Genomic DNA, 19354 nt, shown 5'->3' with positions numbered 1-19354 from the left:
TCAGGTTATGTTATTAAAACGTAAACAATTGTGTGTAGTAAATAAAATTAGTTATTAAAATGCAGTACTGCAAGTAAAATACAATTAATTAAATTTACCTTTATACAGGGTGTTTCATTAATAATTGTCCATATAGTAACTGGAGAAACCTTAGCACAAAATACGAAGATTTAACCTAAAACACTTAAATAAAACGTAGTTCTTTGCTGAGTTACAGGGTGTTTTATCTAAAAATTTAAAAATTATTTTTGCTCAGCATTTTAAAACTATTCGACGTATCCTTTTCATATTCAAATTCTACGTTAGGGCCATTTTTTAGATTCTCCAATACTTTCCACGTAAATAATATACTCTTCATTGGTAGCGATGAGTTTTAATGAGATAAAGTCATTAGTTTTCGAGATATTTGAAGATAAATATGAAACGGCACAGTTATTTTGATTAATTTATGATAATATGATTCATATGATTAAAATTTAAAAATTATTTGTACCCAGTACTTTAAAACTATTTGGCGTATCCTTATCAAACTTGGCAGAAAGCGTAGGCACTGTACACTCTACTAAATTAACATAAATAAACGTTTCTAGCTACTACCAGAGGCGTACGACAGGGGATAGTGAATGGTTGAACCTTCCCAAATTCTACACCATTGACGAAATTGCTATTTTAGTGTAATTTTTTGATTTGCAATACTTTTTATGTAAATAATATACTCTTCATACGTAAGGATAAAATGATCAGTTTCCGAGATATTTTAAATTAAAAATGAAGCGACACAATACATTAATCAAAATAACCGTGTCGTTTCATTTTTAACTTCAAAGATCTCGAAAACTAATGACTTTATCGTTACGAATGAAGAGTATATTATTTTCATAGAAAGTATTGAAGAATCCAAAAATTGAACTAAAATAGCAATTTCGCCAGTGGCGTAGAATTTGGAAAGGGTCAAACATTCACTTTCCTCCTTCGTACGCCTCTGATAATAACTAGAAACGTTTGTTTAACATAATTTAGTAGTTTGTACAGTACATATACTTCCTGCCAAGTATGAAAAGGATACGTTGAATAGTTTTAAAATGCTGAGCAAAAACAGTTTTTAAATTTTTAGATAAAAGACCCTGTAACTCAGTAAGGAACCACATTTTATAAGTGTTTTAGGTTAAATCTTCGTATTTTCTGCTAAGGTTTCTCCAGCTACTCTATGGACAATTATTAATGAAACACCCTGTATAATATTTGCATATCATATCAATATTGTGGAGCAATATATAATTTTTCTTCTTCAATGACAGTAGGTATGAAATATACGTCAATTTGACAATTTCAATTGACAATATGAATTATTTAAAGTTGCAATATTTCTCCGCTATTCTCGCACGATCGTTTCTCGTATCCCCTCCAAGTACTTGCACACCGCGAATACTAAAACTCTAAAGTTACAAATCAACCCAAGCGACATTCGAGCAACGGGTAGCATAATTCGGTCAGGCTATTGTCGCATGCTACACTCCATTGTTCAATTAAAAGAAGCGAAGCAACAAAAAATAACGTTGGCTATATAATATGTCGATTGCTGTTCTAAAGCTTATTGAAGATTATTTTAATTCACCTGTATTAAAACCGAATGTATCTTGGGAGGGAACATACTGGAAGATTTGGAACATACCAACAGGTCCAAATATCTTATAGTCATACAAGACCGGTCACTAACATATAAATTCCACTGCCAGAGTACAAGACAAAAGACAAGACCAGAAACAACCTTCTCCGGAAACTTGTAGGAAGCAAATTATGTGCTAACCCACAGGTCTCAAAGTCAACAGCTGAGGCCTTGTCTTTCTCAGCATGGGAATATGCCTGTCCCGTGTGGAGTAGATCTAGAGGCTCCCAACAAATCATTACTGCATTAAGCAAAACTTGTAGAATAACTACCGGCTGTATGAACTACTCTACCCTTCTATCTCTACGATACCGGGCAGCTGGATTCGCATCACCAGCAGACCGTAGATCAGCCTCGCAATATGTAAAGAAGTTCAGGCAAACTTTCGATGAAAGGCACCAAATAAATCTAGGAAAACGATTATGAGAAACCTCGGCGTCGAACCTCCTGAACTGTTCCCCCTACACCCAGAACCATCTAATGGAATGAACCTGGACTGAAGAACCTGGCGGACATTCAACCGCATACGCACCGGCGTTGCCCCTGAAACAGAACCTCATTAAATGGGGTATAAAGACAGATAACGGCGCACTTTGTGAATGTGGGGAAATACAGAATGTGAAGCATCTGAGAGTATGCAGACTTTGGCCATCACAGTGCACCCTCGACAATTTACAGCTCGTAAATACAAACTGTGTAGACGTAGCCCGATACTGGGCAGAAAAACTAGTCGAACCCAGACTCGAAAAAGTATGCTAATTTATCGAAGTTATATTACACTAAGGAGAGCTACTACCCCAGGCTGTGGGTGAAAAAACGTGATATAATTCAGGAATTTTTGAAACCTATCAGGTGTTGTAAAGGACGATGCCAGGAATAACCTACTAAAATGTGACCAAAAATATTGTGAGCTTTTTCTTTAATTGCGATTTTCATTTGTTAAATGTGCAATTTTTAAAGATTTTTAATTTTGCAGCTTATGATATTGATTATGGAGAAAAACTTTTTAATAGAAAGTTGTAGTAAGTTAAAAAACTTACAATTTGAGCTATGGTAAGTTTAATTTCGTTAATTGATTATTGCAAAACAGCCTGCGAAAGGTCCAAAATGGCCGTTTTTTACAATTGCGTTATTTATTGTAAAAATAATTTTTTTTATTTTTTAAAGCTTTAAAATGAAGATCTTTCAATTCCAAACATAAAAAAAATTGTAAGGCCGGATTAACGAATTTGTTGCTTAGATATTATAAATTGTTTATCCCAAGAGGTCAAATGTCGAAGGCTATAACTTTTTGAAAAAAAATCGTAGAGAGTTGGTCAAACATCCAATCTCCTTCTAAAGAGTTATATTTTCATATTCTGATGTAAATAAATGCGTAAAACATTTTTAAACCTCTAATTTTTGGGTTTGAAAATAAGGGGGCATATTTCGTTATAAACATTTAGAGCTGAAGCGGCCCTGTACCTCCTATGAGTTTTTAACTTACAGATTATTATTGCTGAAGACGAAAGGAAGATTTATAAAAAAATAAAAAAATTCTACGACCAACTGAAGCCGAGCTAAATGTTGGGTTTGAAAATAAGGGGGCAAATTTCGTTATAAACATTTAGAGCTGAAGCGGCCCTGTACATCCTATGAGTTTTTAACTTACAGATTATTGTTGCTGAAGATGAAACGAAGATTTATAAAAAAATAAAAAAATTTTACAACCAACTGAAGACGAGATGATTGTTTCTATTTTCTTAAATCGTAGTGCCTTTATTTATAACAACTAAGAAATTATTAATAACAATAAAGAAAGACTTATATTATCTTAAAATAAAAATTATTATAAAATATAGTTACATTTAATTATTAAAAATTATTTTTAAAATCGGTGCTTTTGCGAGCGGCCGAATTTTGCAAATCGCCCGGCTCGCTTGAAATCCGTGCGCTCGGAAAATTTTTACGTAACTTGTATTAAATTTTGACGAAAACAATTTAATAATATTACCATTATAATATACAGTCTATTTGCCACTGTATTTGTTTTTTTTTGATAAACTTTTATATGTGAAATCTCACTTCTGAAGAAATAATATTACAAAAATGATACATAATATATGAAATATATAACTATATTTTTAATTTTTTCATTGTTATATAAATATAATAATAATAACGTTACTTCCTATTATACAATATAAAACTTTTTCTTCTTTTAGTGACTATATAGTTTTGGATGTTGGCGACCATCATGGCAATTTGGCAAACCCCATTTGGAAACTGAGAGCCAGGAAGGCGAAGGATTACCTTGCTAGAAAATTTACGTACGTTGTTCAACACAACAACTACAAATCTTTTTAGAGCAGCAGTACCGATTTAGTGTGCAAGTACAGATTGCCATGATGGTCGCCAACATCCAAAACGGATAGTCACTACAAGAAGAAAAAGTTTTATATTGTATCATAAGAAGTAACATTATTATTATTATATTTATATAACAATGAAAAAATTAAAAATATAGTTATATATTTCATATATATGTATCATTTTTGTAATATTATTTCTTCAGAAATAAGATTTCACATATAAAAGTTTATCAAGAAAAACAAATACAGTGGTAAATAGACTGTATGTTATAATGGTAATATTATTAAATTGTTTTCGGTCAAAATTTAATACAAGTTACGTAAAAATTTTCCGAGCGCGCGGATTTGAAGCGAGCCGGGCGATTTGCAAAATTCGGCCGCTCGCAAAAGCACCGATTTTAAAAATAATTTTTAATAATTAAATGTAACTATATTTTATAATAATTTTTAATTTAAGATAATATAAGTCTTATTTTAGTCAATGACTGTAAAATAATTTCTTAATTGTTATAAATAAAGGCACTACGATTTAAGAAAAAAGAAACAATTATCTCGGCTTCAGTTGGTTGTAGAAAATTTTTATTTTTTTATAAATCTTCGTTTCGTCTTTAGCAACAATAATCTGTAAGTTAGAAACTCATAGGATGTACAGGGCCGTTTCAGCTCTAAATGTTTATAACGAAATTTGCCCCCTTATTTTCAAACCCAACATTTAGCTCGGCTTCAGTTAGTCGTAGAAATTTTATATTTTTTTGTAAATCTTCGTTTCGTCTTCGGCAACAATAATCTGTAACTTAAAAACTCATAGGATGTACAGGGCCGCTTCAGCTCTACATGTTTATAACGAAATTTGCCCCCTTATTTTCAAACCCAAAAATTAGAGGTTTAAAAATGTTTTACGCATTTATTTACATCACAATATGAAAATATAACTCTTTAGAAGGAGATTGGATGTTTCACCAACTCTCTACGATTTTTTTTCAAAAAGTTATAGCCTTCGACATTTGACCTCTTGGGATAAACAATTTATAATATCTAAGCAACAAATTCGTTAATCCGGCCTTACAATTTTTTTTATGTTTGGAATTGAAAGATCTTCATTTTAAAGCTTTAAAAAATAAAAAAATTATTTGTACAATAAATAACGCAATTGTAAAAAACGGCCATTTTGGACCTTTAGTTGGCTGTTTTGCAATAACAAATATACGAAATTAAACTTGCCGTAGCTCAAATTGTAGGTTTTTTAATTTACTACAACTTTCCATTAAAAAGTTTTTCTCTAGAATCAATATCCTAAGCTGCAAAATTAAAAATCTTTAAAAATTGCAAATTTAACAAATGAAAATCGCAATAAAAAAAAGCTCACAATATTTTTGGTCACATTTTAGTAAAAGTTATTTCTGGCATCGTCCTTTACAACACCTGATAGGTTTCAAAAATTCCTGAATTATATCCTGAAATCGACCTATTTTTCACCCACAGCCTGGAGTATACTCCCATTCTTTACTACAATCTAATTGGCCTCCCTTTTGTGCAGCAAATAAATAATTATGGCATTTCTTTCTCATTCCAAAACTTGACTATTATTTTATGTATTTGGTCATTGAAACTACTATTCCCACATTTAAAAAGTTCTTTTCGGATGCCATCACTTCCTGAGGAAAGCCCAGATGACTCCAATGGGCGGGACACCTCAGAAGACATTCTGACGCAAGAAGAAAGCAGCTCAGTGAAGCTGGTATGGGTAGAAGTCCCAACTGGAAGAAGACCTCGTGGACTCCCTCGACTCCGTTGGCGAGATAATATAGCAGGAGACATTAAAGCTATGGATGTAAAGAATTGGATAGAGGTTGCTGAAGATAGAGAAGAGTGGAGGCATGTTGCCGAGTCGGCTAAAACCCACGAAGAATTGTAATGCAACGGTTTAAGTAAATATCTAAATAGATGCGTAAGAAAAGCATGAAACCGAACACCAAATGAAGGAAAGTCAAGAAGAAATCTAAGAAAAATATGATCAAGCGCTTTAACTTTGTTCAGAAATTTGAAAATATAGAAATAAGCTTTCTGATAATACAAACTGCTGGTAAAGAATTTGATTAATAAATAATCGTTTTTATATGAGGTTAAAAAACGTATTATAAGCACAGACTATAAAGTTTCAAGTGATTTAAATATTTTTTCAAGTCAAATTTTAAGGTAAACATATTAATTTTGTCTGACTATTTTAAATTCAAAACTCAAATATCTTTATAGATTATTATGATAAAAGTGTCAATCTGCACGGTGATAAAATAACCACACAACTTCTAGAAATAAAGGATTTGTTTCAGAAATATATCAACTGAATTAATTGCATGCAAAATTTTATTGGACGCTATCCAGAAATACAAAAATATCATAAAGGAATGACAAAGATTAATAGTGCAGTTACTGAAGGTGGATATGAACTATTACCTCCGATTTCGTTGAACCTCCATCGATTTGCATGAAAATTGGTGAGTAGTTAGAAGAAACAAAAGTGACATGGTGCCAACTTGACCTTTAACCTTGGGGATGGATGTCAGCTCTTCTCGGGGGTAAAAATTATTTTATTAAAAATAACCCCATAAATCGATAGAGGGGCGAATTCTAAGCAAAATTTGTTATATCAACTTATTAAAATAAATCAATACTTTTTGAGTGACTTAATAAAGATCAAAGATTTTAATTTTTCGTGAAAAAATGAATGTTTCAAAGCGGTTTTTCATAAATAGCTCAAAAACTAAACAACTAACAAAAAGTTTGTACAAAAAAGTTATTTTTTCAAAAGTGAGTCGATTTAAATAAAAATTCAAATTCAAAGTGAGTAGTTATTGGTAATTTAATATATAGGGTATCCCGGAAAGATTGGTCATAAATTATACCACAGATTCTGGTTACCTATGTACAATAGTGCACACAAAAAAAGTTACAGCCCTTTGAAGTTACACACCGAAAATCGATTTTGTTTCATATATCGAAGACTCTTAGAGTTTTTTTATTGAAAATGGACATGTGTCATTCTTATAGTAGCAACATCTTAAAAAAAATTAAAGTGAAATTTGTGCACCCCATAAAAATTTTATGGGGGTTTGGTTCCCTTAAACCCCCCAAACTTTTGTGTACGTTCCAATTAAATTATTATTGTTGCACTATTAGGTAAATACAATATTTTTAAAACTTTTTTGCCTCTTAGTACTTTTTCGATAAGCCAGTGTTTATCGAGATATTTTGAATATTTTTCGAATCCAACACATATTTGTATAGGGTTAAGTACGATTATACAGGGTGTAACAAAAATACAGGTCATAAATTAAACCACATATTCTGGGACCACAAATAGTTCGAATGAATCTAACTTACCTTAGTACAAATATGCACACAAAAGAAGTTACAGCCCTTTGAAGTTACAAAATGAAAATCGATTTTTTTGAATATATCGAAAACCATTAGAGATTTTTTGTTGAAAATGGACATGTGCCATTCTTATGGAAAGAACATGTTAACGAAAAATTATAGTGAAATTTGTGCACCCCATAAAAATTTTATGGGGGTTTTGTTCCCTTAAACCTCCCCAAACTTTTGTGTCCGTTCCAAATAAATTATTATTGTGGTGCCATTAGTTAAATTCAATATTTTTAAAACTTTTTTGCCTCTTAGTATTTTTTCGGTAAGGCAGTTTTTATCGAGTTGTGGCTCCTTTTTTAATATGTTTACATAAAAATTTTATGAGGGTTTTGTTCCTTTAAACCCCCCAAATGTTTGTGTACGTTCCAATTAAACTATTACTGCGGTACCATTAGTTAAACACAATATTTTTAAAAATTTTTGCCTCTTTGTATTTTTTTAATAAAGCATATTTTATCGAGATGTGGCTTCTTTTTTAATATGGTTCGAAATATACTTAAAAATGTAAATCATAAATAAATTTTCATATTATTACCAAGTCTCCATAATCGTACTTTACCATATACAAATATGTGGTGGATTTGACAAATATTCAAATATCTCGATAAAAACTGACTTTTGGAAAAAGTACTAAGAAACAAAAAAGTTTTTAAAAACTTGTGTTTAACTAATGGCGCTACAATAATAATTAAATTGGAACGTACACAAAAGTTTGGGGGGGTTGAAAAGAATTAAACCCCCATAAAATTTTTATGGGGTGTCCAAATTTCATCATTTTTTCATAAAATACTACTGCCATAAGAATATCACATGTCCATTTTCAATAAAAATCTCTAATAGTTTTCGATATATTGGAAAAAATCGATTTTCATTTTGTAACTTCAAAGGGCTGTAACTTTTTTTCCGTGCACATTTGTACTAAGGTAAGTTAGGTTCAATCGAACTATTTTTAGTCCCAGAATATGCGATTAAATTTATGACCTGTATTTTTGTTACACCCTGTAGAGAGCTGTTAATAATCTGAAAATTTATTTATAATTTACATTTTTAGGTATATTTTGAAAAAGAAGAAACATCTCGATAAAAGATGACTTATCAAAAAAAGACTAAGAGGCAAAAAAGTTTTAAAAACACTGTGGTGACCTAATGGTATCACAATAATAGTTTAATTGGAACGTATATAAACATTTGGGGGGTTTAAAGGAACAAAACCCCCATAAAATTTTTATGTAAACATATTAAAAAAGAAGCCGCATCCCGATAAAAACTGGCTTATCTAAAAAATACCAAGAAACAAAAAAGTTTTAGAAACGTTGTGTTGAACTAATGGTACCACAATAATGAATTAATTGGAACGTACACAAAAGTTTGGGGGGGTTTAAGGGAACAAAACTCCCATAAAATTTTTATGGGGTGGACAAATTTCACTATAATTTTTTTTTAAGATATTCCTGCCATAAGAATGACCCATGTCCATTTTCAATAAAAAATCTCTAATAGTTTTCGATATATTGAAAAAAATCGATTTTCATCTTGTAACTTCAAAGGGCTGTAAATTTTTTTATTAGCACATTTGTACTAAGGCAAATTAGGTTCAATCGAACTATTTTTGATCCCAGAATGTGTGGTATAATTTATGACCAATCTTTTCGGAACACCCTGTATATTTCCTCTATAAGGGTCCTCTTATTTTCATCATAACTTGCTTAATTTTGATGCTATCAACTTCTTCCGGAGTTCATTTGATTCTTGATTACTTTGACCAGTGTTTAATGAGTATATTTTATAAAATGAGATATATAAAAAACATATGTCCAAGATAAGTCAGGAAATGGATAAACTGACTAATTTTAAGCAACTTTTCTTCCATAGAGTTTTTTCACCAAATCAATACTTTTCGAGTTATTTCCACGTGAATATGTTCATTTTTCAACAAAATAACCACGTTTTTAGACGGTTTTTCGCAAATAACTTAAAACGTAAGCATTTTGTCCAAAAAAATATTCTTAGCAAAACTATAGCCTATAAAAAAGTGAAAAAACGGTGTATATAATGTATAGAGACCTAATATTATTAGGTCTCTATACCTAGCAAAAGCAGAGTTAGGTATAGCTAATGAAAAATAGGTTCATATTCGAAAAATTCCAAATAGAATAATTAAATGTGAAATATCCAAATAATGAAGCATTTTTGGGGAATACAAATTACAACTTTTTTAAAGTGTTTAAAAAAGCTTTATTTCTGTTTTTATAAAAAAAATTTCTAGCATTAAATGTAAGCAAGTTACGCTCAAAATAAAGTTGGTCCCTTTTGTTTTGACAAAAAAAATCAGGAAGATCAACCCCCAATTAGCAACTTAAATGAAATTAATCGTTACCGCTTCACAAGTTATTTTACTTATGTTGTGTTTATATGATCTGTAAATTTCATCGATTCAAAGTGTTTATTTTTGAAAAAAATGCTTGTTTTCAAAATAACTTAAAAATGATTAGAGATACCAAAAATCTGAAAAATAAAAAAAGTCGGCTTTACTTTTCTGAACATTTTGTATTTTTTTGTTTTTCTGTAAGACAAAAATTCTGGTTAAGATTCGGTGTTTCTAAATTTGCATACACTCGTGATAAGTGACTCGTTCAAGCCCTTTTAACTACAGCTCTTTCAAAAATAAGGACTTTGAACCGATGAAACTTACAGATCATATGATCAATACATCGCGAGTAAAAAACTTGTGAAGTGGTAACAATTAAGTTAATTTGAAATGCTAATTAGGGGGAGATTTTCCCGATTTCTTACCAAAAAAAAGGGATCTACTTTATTTTGAGCGTAACTTGTTTACTTTTAATACTAAAAATTTTTTTTAAAAAACAAAAATAAGCATTTTTTTAAACACTTTAAAAAGGTTAAAATGAGTTTTCCCCAAAAAAGTGCTTCGTTTTTTGATTATGGCACGTAAAAATATTCGATTTGGAATTTGACGAATATGAACCTATTTTTCATTAGCTATAACTCTGCTTCTACTAGGTATAGTCACCTAATATATATGTTACGGCCAATGATGTAAATTGGACATTGACGTTAATGGCCGGGCATTGTCGTGAATGTCCATTTTCCTTGGTTATTAACGACAATGCCCGGCCATTAACGACAATAACCGTAAATATTGGCCAATGTTGTAAAAACTTAACGTAAAATTATATTTTTCATCAATAACCGGGCAATGACGACAGTGGCCAGAAGCAAATGGCCAATGTTGATAAATCGAGCCTCAGAAGCCAATCGGTGTAAGTCAATAAGTGTTTAAAATGAGATACTAAGATGTTTCTGAAAGGAGTTGCAGATATATAAGTAGTCATTAAAAACAAATAAAATGTCTTTATTTATCATAATACGGGTAACATATTCATAAATACAAACAAGGAAATAATAATATTTTTATATACAGTATGGTGCAAATGAAAGGAATAAATTCGTTATTTCGTAAACCGGCGACTTTAAGAAAAAATCCCTGAACAGGTCGATTTTTATTTTTAAATTATGATATTTTAGCATATATGGCATACTAGTGACGTCATCCATCTGGGTGTGATGACGTAATCGATGTTTTTTTTAAATGACAATAGGGGTCGTGTGCTACCTCATTTAAAAGGTTATTCAATTCTCTATTCAGTAACATAAACACTTACATAATTAATTATAAAGGGTGTCCAAAATTTTTTTTTTAATTAAATTATATAACAACAAAAAAAGAAGAATGTATGTAATTTATTTAATTCAAAATACATTTTACCGCTGTCATGAATCAGAAAAAAATATTTATTTCACAAATAAACAATGGTTTTTCGCTTAAATTAATGTTTAAACTTCCATGAGGCAAAATTTCTATGGCTGGCGGGAGCTGACTTGATCATTGAATTTCATTCTATAGTGCTTTGTTGTTTTTTTAGCACCCGGTGTTCTCAAAATATTTTTCGCTTCTTTAATTTCACTTATTCGGCTATTGTATTCGTCACAGTTTAAAAATGATTTATTGTCATCACGTTTTGACTTGACTATTAAGTTTATATAATTACTAAGAGTGCGCACATCGTTGGTATCCATGATAACACTTATTAAATAAAATTACGAATAATTTAAGCACGAAAACAATGCACAATATACATAGTACATGAAGTAAACAATAGTAAACCTATACATAACCTATTTTTAGTTAAAATATCAACATTGACCGATTAACAACGGGCATTGTCGACATTGGCCGGGCAATGATAGAAATGTTATCAAGAATTTAAAATTATCATCAATGTCCAGTTTCTATGGACAATAACGTTAATGCCCGGCCATTGTCGACAATGACCAATTCAACCGGCCATTGTCGATATTGGCCGGCCAATAACGTTATTGGCCGGATTTACATCATTGTCCGTAACATATACACCATCTTTTTCACTTTTCTACGTGCTATATTTTTGATAAGATTTTTTTTTCGACCAAATACTTACTTTTTGAGTTTATTTGCGAAAAACCGTCTGAAAACGTGGTTATTTTGTAGAAAAATTAACATATTCACTCGCAAATAATTCGAAAAGTATGAACTTTGTGAAAAAACTTTATAGAACAAAAGTTGCTTAGGATTAGTCATTTTATCCATTTCCGGACTTATTTCGAACATATATTTTTCACCCCCAGAAGGAGGTGAAAATCACCCCTACGGCAAAAGCACACATCGGCACAATATCACTTTTTTCTGACTTGTTAGCTATGTGTATGCCAAATTTCATGTCAATCCAAGCGGTTCTTTAAAATTTAGAGGTTTTGCAATATTTTACCTTAAAGAACGTACTATAACACTCATACCTCCCTTAGGATTGATGACAGAAATTTTTATAAAAAATAAGAGTAAATTTTTTTTCCACCACTACAAAAAAGGTTTTAAATTTTGAAAATCGTAAATTAAAGATTCTTTTAAGATCTACCACTTATATTTGAACTATATTTCTCTAAAATTTATAAGAAACGTTTTATAGGTAAAAAAATGATATTTTCACTTTTTATGATTCTTAACAAAAAAAGAGAAAGCAAAATCAGCTGTACGTCTTTCAGGATTTGTCATCAGCTATCCCTCATATACCCTTTAGAACCTTAAAAAACTTGTATAAGAGTTTTACGTGAAGTCGATGATTTTTTTCACAGATAAAATAAAATCGCCAAAGAAGAGAATATGTAATATTTTATTTCATACTTAAAAGATAAAGATACATAAGAAATATACTTACATTTGTCAGGTCAGGAGGATGAAATAATATATTATAGTACAATAATTAATTAATAAACGGATAAATATAAATGCTATTTTAGTACAAAAAAAAAAGGAAAATTACAAGTTCGCCACACCTGGAACATTTTTCAGCAAACTGGTGATGCAACATGATTATTTTAATGAAAAAACAATCTACTGGAACGCTTCCGTTCTCTTTTAGGCGAAACAATAGCTCTAACAGCGTTATGAAAAACTTCATTAACTCCGACGTGAGTTTTAGCCGAACATTCTACGTAAGAGAAAGCTTTGATTCCATCAGCAACAGCTTTAGCCTCCGAAGACCGCACAGGCGCTTTTTTAATCTTCCTCAACGTCTTAATCAACTGAAAATCATACCGTAGATCCACTTTATTCCCTACTAGTATAATAGAAACGTTCTTGCACCTTTTCTGTATCTCAGGATACCATTTGTTTACAACACTATCCAGAGTCTCAGGTTTGTCGAAAGAAAAACACAACAGGATTGCGTCTGCGTCTGGATACAATATGCTGCAGAGACGATCAAAATGTTCTTGTCCAGCTGTATTCCACAAGGCGAGTTCTATATCTTTTCCTGCCGTTCTCACGTCCACCAACGCATATTCTAAAATTTTAGGAATATATTCGACAGGAGACACTTCTTGTGTGAAAGCTCGTAGGAGACTTGTTTTTCCTGAAGATTTATCTCCGATTATCACTATTTTCTTTCGATCTAGTGGCACAATACTTGGTTCGTGTTGTATATGATTATATTTATGCGAAAACGTCGTTATAACATCCATTTTTGAAATATTATTGGTATCAACGTTACAATTGCTCTTTAAACATCTTTAACAAGTTTATTATTTTTAAATGTGTGGTAGTCTTATCGCTACAATCCAGTTTTTGTTGTAATTAAAGTAACGAGTCGTATTCATTTATAGACCAGGCCATTTAGAAAAAATTAAATCGGTTTTTAAATACAACTCCTATCGACTTTTTTGCATTGTGTTTGAGATGAAGCCAGGAAAAAAGTCTACAATATAAAAAATGGTTGGAGGTAGATCATCGCATTTACAGTGCATAAATTACATCCAAAGGTGCCAGGCGTCCAAGGGAGGATCAATGGAGTCAATTGCCCCCTACTTGAGACCTCGCCTGGTGTCTACTGACACTGTTTTTAAGAAAGAGATTACGATTGAACATAAATAGTGAATTTTGTGTCCTGTTGATAACTGAATAACTGAAACATAAATATGGCAGAATTCCTTGGAATCGAAAATTATTAAAAGTCTTTGAAACAATAAATGAAAAAGTCCCACAATAAATCTATTCAATTGCTATCTATTCAATTAAATGCCAGAGACCAGATAAAAATAGTAATTGCCGGTGCTATGTTATGGTAATTTGAACATTTAGTAAAACACCCCGAATAAGAGCCGCTTTTAGAAGGATGTCCAAAGTATTATGTAACAGAGACCTACAATTTGCATTAAGGATCCGACTACTTCGCTGCTACATGTTCTCGGTCTTACTGTATGGTGTCGAGTCTTGGACTCTGAATAAAATCGAACTAAATCGCCTTGAGGCTCTCGAAATGTGGTGCAAGAGAAGAATTTTAAGAGTTTATTGGATGGAGAAGATTCGAAACTACACACTACTAGAATATCTCAGCAAGACTACTGCGATTATAAAAAGTATCAAGAAGAGATAACTCGATTATTTCTGACATTTAATGAGTGGTCCCAAATATAGATTGCTACAAAATATTATTCAAGTGAAAATAGCAGGCAAACGCAGTCCAGGACGAAGAAGAACTTCATGGTTGATTTAAGGTGGCAATAAATAAAATTAAGATACCTATGATGGTAACCAACGTTCTGAACAGACATGGTACATGAAGAATAAGAAAATAACAGCTCATCCCGAAAAAGAATCCTGCGTACGTCAGTCACGAGACAAATTTTATTTCATTGCCCCCACCTTGCAAGGTTGTTGGATCCGCCGTTGAAAGGTGCATTCTTATTCTTTGAGTACCGTCTCCAATCGGAGGTTGGATATCATGATCACTATCTTTACTGTATCTACCGCTGCTCCGAAGAGTTCTACAGAGCTGCACAAAGTGCTGAACTGCAGTGCATAAACATCAAAATCAGTATATTGCAATATCAATATAAATTGATGCAAACAGATTACTCGGATGTTTTTGGGGTCGCTAAACACGAATACACCATCAGAACCGACCCCCAGAGTACTTGGTGCAATAAATTAATGTAAGCATATTACTTGGGGGTTTTTGGAGTTGCTGACCACGAATATGACATCAGAACCGATCTTTGGAACACCTAGTGCCCAAGGTGACTAACATGCACGTCATCTTCTGGAATATCGACTTTCCGATACTAAATTGGTGCAGACAGAATACTCGGGGACTTTTAGGGGTGTACTGTTCTGATTTTGTATATGTTTACATCAATTTAGTCCCTAAAATCCTCGAAACCCTAACAGCGAGCGTTATGAAAAACTTCATTAATTCAAAGTTAGTTTTAGGCGAATACTCCACGTAAGAGAAAGCTTTGATACCATCTTCTTCTTCTTCATGTACCGTGCTCGATTATCGAGCGTTGACCATCAAATTAGCTATAGTAATTTTGTTGACAACAGCTCGGAAAAGGGATGGAGAGGATCTGTTAAACCATTCTCTCAGATTTCTAAGCCATGACGTTTTCATTCGACCTTGCCTTCTTCTTCCGTCTACCTTGCCTTGTATTATTAGATGGAGTATTTTATGTATTTCTGGGTGTCGCATAACATGGCCAAAATATTTAAGTATGCGGTTTTTAACTGTTTTGACGACTTCCGTAATTTTTGCCATCCGATGCAAAACAACTTCGTTACGAACGCTATCCACCCAACTTATTCGTAGGATTCTCCGATACACCCAGATTTCAAAGGCTTTCAGTTTCTTGAGAAGTGTACCCGTTACACTCCAACCTTCGACACCATACAAAAGATTAGAAAATACATAACATCTCACTAATCTAATTTTCAAACTGAAAGTAATATTATTTCCACATAACAGTTTCTTCATATATTCTATACGTATTAGATACGTATAATACAATTAATACGTATTAGATACGTATTCTAATTTCTTTGCTCATGTCCCAGTTCTCATTTAAATTACAACCAAAGTAGGTGATACTGTTAGTTCTCTCCAGCTGTTCACCATAAGCTGTTACCACTTTCGGTTGTATTGGCGTTTTACTGACAACCGTCACCTTTGTCTTTGCGGTGTTTACCTTGAGTCCGTATTCATCACACGTTGTGGTAATCCTATTAATCAGATGTTGAAGTTCTTAGTATTTGCTTGCAACTAACACCGTGTCATCCGCGTATCTCAAATTGTTAATATTGACGCCATTCATTTTGATACCACATCGAACATTATCCACTGCTTTATTTAAAACGATCTCAGAACGATGTTAAATACTAGTGGGGAAAAAATGCAGCCCTGCCTTACTCCTCTTCGTATTTGAAACTCTTCAGAAGTGTCCCGGCCAATCCTGATGTTTGCACGTTGATGCCAGTAAAGATTTTTAATAATGCGTAGGTTTTTATCATCAACACCCACCTGCTCAAGAATGACAATCATTTCAGTATGTTTACTCGATAAAAAGCCTTCTCAAGGTAGTCAATAAAACACATGCAATCGCAACAGTTGATGTCATCAGCAACAGCTTTAGCCTCCGAAGACCACACTGGCGCTTGTTTAATCTTCCGCAACGCCTTAATCAATTGACAATCGTACCGCAGATCAAACCCGGACTGGCCCGCGGGCCGGTGCGCCTTTTGCCTTCGTTAACATCTATCCATTAAAAAATTTAACGCTGAAAAAAAATTGGAACCTTATCCAAAGATAATGCAGCTACCATTCTTCTAATTAATTTTTTTACTTGATTCAGATTTGGCTGCTTGAATGTTTTTGTAAATAAAATACAACTCGTATCAGATATCACATAAATGGAGGCCAGCGCACATAGCTTAAAAATGGCAAGTGCCATTTTTAATATGTGTCATATTTGTGTTAATAATGTATTATGTAATGTACCTAATGTATTATGTAATGCAATGTATTATATTTGGAATATTGTAGCAAACAGTAATTTATTATCTATCGTGGCTGAATGGATCAAGTAATCCAAAGCCAATAAGGAAGAAAAAAAAATAAAAATTTGTGTTAATAACTTAGATGAGACATACGGCGCATTCGAAGACCATTTTCACGCTTCGGGAGCCTTTAGTAGTTATCAATATCCGCTGTTTATGTCATAACATAAGAGTGTTACATCCAACGAACTGTCAACACTGACAGTGTTGACAGTTCATTGGTTACATACGTCACTCGTACGACAAAGTCAAATTTGACAGTTGTATGTGGTTATATTTCCGTATATTTTTGTGGAATTTTCTTATAATATCGTTTATTTGTTTAATATTTGTTGAGTTTTTAAGCATATAAGGACTATATTACTATAATTACTTATTTGGGTCCTATACAAAGGCAGTAATGACTTGTGAAGTGTGTTTTCGTAACCGTGTAAGGTTAGTTTAACAATTATAATATTACACATATTAATATGTAGTTTTGTATGTTATAATAATAAAACATTTTTTAGATGAGTGGTGGTAACATTTGTAGCATAGCTATATGTAACAGCAACTCCAAAATTCCTGAACCAGATGGAAACAAAATAATGTTTTTGGACATTTCCCAAATACCTTAACATTATCAAACAATAATGGATAATAAAATGTTACAAGATAAATGGGCCTCTAAACATAAGAAAATAGGTAGCAAACATTTCCTCGTGTCTGAATATGTTAATATTATGTTACGTCTTTTTTATATTTTAACCTAATAATAAATTATTTATATTATTCGTTCTTTTGTTGTTGCATACCACCAAAAATGATAAAAGTGCTGCACATTCCACGAAAAACATAATAAGTAAGTACCTACATATTAGTATTTTTGATTTTAAACTTTTCTTCTATTTTTTTTTTGGATTTTTGTGCTAATTAAATTGTTTTCTCCATTTAAAACACACATAATAAGTGTTAAATGAATTCTAGTTTTTTGTTAGCAGACTATTGATTTTTAAGGGGAAAATTGATATAATTACCAATATAAGAACCACTTAATATACCTATACCCAAGAAAATCTCAAAATATATTGCAAAACCTAAGTTTTTGAACCTTTTATTAGCATTGACTCTTATGACAATTTTAAAATTGTCGTACGGATGACGTATTCCCGCCTTTAAAAAGCCAGCCTTTGATTGGTCTACAGTTATGAGACAACCTACGCCCTAATCTATTAACCTTGGTTACATCCCACAATTGGCCTAAAATTTACAGGTGCAGTTTTCTGCGCTTCTTTACTAGGTACATTATACATAGTATAGGATTATGGCGCCCCAAAATCCTACATAATGAAGCCAGTGGGTACAATAAAATACAATTCATATTACCAGATAATCAGAGGTTACCGCACATACCTCGAAAATGGCACCCAGAGTTAATATCTTAAATGCGAAGTGCGGCGCCCTCTAAGACCATTTTTAGGATTCGGGCGCCTTTATTGGATACCAATATCCGCTGTTTTTGTTATAATATAAGAGTGTTAAATCCTATAATTGATAATTGGCCTAAAATTTACAGGTGCAGTTTTCTACACTCCTTAACTACATTATTCATATAGGGTTGTTGCGCCCCAAGATCATACATAACGAAACCAGTCTGTACAACAAACAGCGCCCTTACACTTAAGGTTTTGGGGTAAAATTGTAAGACTTTGAATTTTTCAAACAGACACAGCTCCCAGAGCGGACCATGGCCCGTGACACACGCTCTCGTCAGTCGTACACCTACCTAATCTTTACGCACACAGGGTTTTTCTCACCATCTCACCGGCCATGATTCGCTGCGGGAGCTGTACAAATGACGCTTTACTGCAAATTTGGCATCAAAATCTCCCATGATTAATTATTTATATGGGAAATAAGCCACAATTAAAATGAAAAAAATAATTTTATTAACGTTTCGACGCCCAAATCGGGTGACGTTGTCAAAATACAAAATATTACTAAAATAAACTAAAGTGTTGTTGCTAAGCAAAAAAAATTCTTCTAATAATTTATTTAATCTTACTCATTTATATTGGCAATTCAGACATATATTATACATTTTAAAGTAGAAGACTTTAAAATGATATTGCCAATATTTATGAGTTGCGTTCCTGGGACGACTTACTGAAAGATAGTTCATTCGATTACATGAAATTAACCCCAACTCAAGAATATCCGTCATAAAAAATTATAGCATGTGATATGTCTTTAAAAAGACAACCAAATGCAACGACAGTAAAATTCTCGCGTTAGAGACTTCATAGTAAATCACAAGGGAAAACCAGGAAAAACCCTGTGATACTATCCCGATATTATAATATCGGGATTATAATATATTATAATATCGGGATAGTATCACAGGGTTTTTCCTGGTTTTCCCTTGTGATTTACTATGAAGTCTCTAACGCGAGAATTTTACTGTCGTTGCATTTGGTTGTCTTTTTA

The 19354-nt window shown here is 32.3% G+C and overlaps 1 protein-coding gene and 1 long non-coding RNA gene across 2 annotated transcripts in view; one reads left to right on the top strand and one right to left on the bottom strand.

The window, feature by feature from the left end:
- LOC126887340 (RNA helicase aquarius) overlaps window positions 1–19354 on the bottom strand; it is a 200932-nt gene that overhangs the window by 153868 nt on the left and 27710 nt on the right. The window lies entirely within an intron of this gene.
- Window positions 16785–17659, top strand: LOC126887343 (uncharacterized). The gene is made up of 2 exons (XR_007699024.1): window positions 16785–17323; window positions 17398–17659. It is a non-coding gene; the product is annotated as an uncharacterized LOC126887343 (long non-coding RNA).

This window comes from Diabrotica virgifera, chromosome 6 (genome assembly GCF_917563875.1).
Source record: "Diabrotica virgifera virgifera chromosome 6, PGI_DIABVI_V3a".
Taxonomy (NCBI): domain Eukaryota; kingdom Metazoa; phylum Arthropoda; class Insecta; order Coleoptera; family Chrysomelidae; genus Diabrotica; species Diabrotica virgifera.
This window is presented reverse-complemented; position numbering and strand designations above follow the sequence as displayed.